This window comes from Dipodomys spectabilis, unplaced genomic scaffold (genome assembly GCF_019054845.1).
Source record: "Dipodomys spectabilis isolate Male_0828 unplaced genomic scaffold, ASM1905484v1 ptg000449l, whole genome shotgun sequence".
NCBI lineage: Eukaryota > Metazoa > Chordata > Mammalia > Rodentia > Heteromyidae > Dipodomys > Dipodomys spectabilis.
In genome coordinates this window covers 1,917,769-1,920,954 of record NW_024871126.1, presented here as the reverse complement: position 1 = coordinate 1,920,954, position 3,186 = coordinate 1,917,769, and the positions used below count along the sequence as shown (strand labels likewise).

The following is a 3,186-nucleotide window of genomic DNA, read 5'->3' as shown; positions in this document are numbered from 1 at the left end:
CATATGAACAATTTTTTTCACCTTCTTGGCGTTAGCTACTTTTGAAATGGTAGGGATAAGAAATAATTATATTTTGAAAAAATACCTTCTGTCTGAACAGTTCTGTCTGAACTGTTAATCTCTCTATGATCACTTGTAACTAAGATTAGTTTTGCTCCAGTAAGACAAGCTATACTGTCAGGGTAAGATATTCTGGTTGGTCTGTTCCTACATGGAGCAAGGGTAAAGGGTCAGGCAGACATTTGTGCCAGTAAGACCTCAATTTGGAAATTTTAAGCTGGAGAAGTTTAGAGTAGCTCTTAAGCAAGGCTTAGTTTGAATCCATTAGCTCCACAAAGCTAACTCAGTTGATAAATTTAAGTACTTGAAAAGCCATCACCTTTGGACCTACCTATAAAGGCTTCAAAGTATGATCAAATTTCAAATAAAAAAGACTTTAAAAAGTAATTGACAAAAATTGCAAATGTGAGCAATTGAAGAATCAATATAAGTTTTTTCCACCATAAACAGAATTTTACAGAAATAAGATGAATAGAAATTTAGGAAACAATAGGGTTTCCCTGTTACAAATAGGCAACCAAGGATATATGCCTGTCTTAAGATTGCATCATTAATTACTTAAATTTACAGGATACTACATGCTTCCGCAGCACATCTATCCAAATTACAATACAGAGATTAACATGGCTCTTGCACAAGGATGATATGAAAATTTGTGAAGAAATGAAAAACAGTTATTAAACAGTTGATTACAAATATACAAGTGTAATTATACATGTAATTCATAGGAATAAAAGTTTGTTTTACACCATTTAATCTTCACCTTTTTATGAAGGCCTTTACATTGCATAACCTTTATAAAAGTTTTGAAATTAGATAACATTTTCATTTTATCCCAAAGAAATAAAATTATATAAGGACCTAGGAATTAAAGGAATCTTAAACCTTTTCTATATGGAATGCAATCTGAAAGGACACATTAATGAACCTATATATTATAAAACAATGTTGGATTCAAAGTATTATATCTAGGAGAGAATGAACTAGATTATGGATTCTATACACACAGAATACTAAATATTTTAAAATATACTTTTTTCAGACAAGCACCAGAAATATCTTTAGTTTCTGTACTACTCATTTCAACAGATAAGTTAAAATTATTTCTTATTAAAAAATCACAAACGCTACAGAAAACATTATAGATGTATACAAACAACTCGAATGTATATTGACATCAAAATCAGGCAATTCACTTGGAAGAATACCATGGAATTCATAAATTTTTAAAGTAAGATATTGCTGTTGCTTTGTATTGTGAAAATATTTTGTATGGACACAGGATGGACTAGAAATTTTGAAATTTAAGAAATTTACCCAAACCATTAGGACTTAGGAGTACAATTTGTACAGCTTTCTACAACTTCAAAGAGGTAGTGATACATACTTATTCTTTTGGCAATATCAAATGCAGTTTCTTCCAAGTTGTGTTTCAGACCTGGTTTGATATAATGGTTCAACAGAAGGAGATCTAGCATAACTTTGCTATTTCTATTCCCAGCAGCAAGATGCAAGGGGATCAAGAGGCCTTTAGTTTGGCCATTGGTATCTGCATCATGATGAAATAAAGAAGCCACTCTGTTATTATTCCATGTATAAGTACTGTGCAGGAGTGTCCAGCCATTCACAATTAATACATGAATATCTACCTTGAGCTACCAACTCATGGACAATGACTAAGTGTCCACTGAAAGCTTCTCGATGAAGAGGGGTGTACTCATCAGCATCACTAGTATTCACATGAGTGGCCTTTTTGGAAAGTAGTCTCTGCACTGTACTAAGGAGATTATTATCGGCAGACCAAAGAAGAAATTTGCTTGGATCCTATTCCATTTTTCTCTTGCAATTGATACCATTTCTCACTTTTTCATCTTGTTCCTCATCTTCTTCAGAACTGCCTAGCCAGAGACTTTGAGTGCCAGTGAATATGAGGTGTCCATGTATTTCCCCAATAGTTCACATTGGATGAACTGGTCAGAAATATCCGGTGAATTTTCTTCATCTGTTTTTTCACTATTATTTATTTTCTCTTTTTTCATTTTTACTATTCTAAATTATTCTAACTGGAGAGTAGGGAATTGGTAGAGAGCAGAGGAAGATTTTCCTCCGTATTCAAGGTACAGACTGAAAATGAAGACCAGTGGTGTATTCATGTGCTGCTTATTTTAGGAATGAGAAAATAGGAAATAATGCCTTCCATGTAAATTATTTGGGAAATGGCAGAGCAGAAAGTGAAATGATGCAACCAAAAATATAAAAGCAAAATAAATTAGGATAATTATGGAGCAATCATATTACCTATGAGAACCATGAAAGGGGAGAGAGGAAGAGAGAGACAGATGTTCAATGATCTAGCTAGCCAAGAAATTCATCCCTCTGATCAATTTATAGAGCAAACAATTTCATTTTTTAGAAGAGATGGAAATAGAATTTAAGATCAGATGTCTCCATTGTTTTTAATTATATTCTTATTATCTTAAATACTTGGAAAATGGAATTTCTATTCAACAAATCAGTTTTTTAAGTATAATTTATCTTTATATAACTTTTCCACACCCTTTCAAACCTCACCCCACTTTAATTTTTTCTAGTTTCATACTATCTGCAATGAATAATATACTTTCACTCTCTTCATCCATAACTCTCTTTATTCCTTCCTTTTGACTTCCCCTCACACCTTCCAAGTGACAGTTTCCTGATATATATTTTGTTGGATTAAAAGTTCAATTTTATAAGAAAATACACTTTTGAAATACTCCTCTGCAAATAGCATGCTTTGGTTAATATTTTTTGTAAACCTGTATAAAGTTCTAGCTTCCAAATATGAGACATAACATGGGTTCTTTGTTTGTCTGGCTCTGACTTAGCTCATTAATATATTTTTAGATCTATCCATTTCATTTCAAATAATGTAACAGTCTTCAAAATGGATAGGTGCAATCCAATTGTGTATATGTGCCACACTTTTTCCAACCATCACTCCACCAAAGGGCATCTGGGCTGTTTCTGTACCTTTGCTACGATGAATAGTGGAGCAGTGAACATGGTTGTGAAAGTGATTTTACTGTAACCTTTGGAAGAATTCATCACTATCATTATGGGAACAATCCTCTGGCCAGTTTTCCA

General features: G+C 32.9%; 1 pseudogene; it reads left to right on the top strand.

Annotated features, from left to right (window-relative positions):
- Positions 1-638: 638 nt before the first annotated feature.
- LOC122098009 lies at positions 639-738 on the top strand (annotated as a pseudogene).
- Positions 739-3,186: the final 2,448 nt, after the last annotated feature.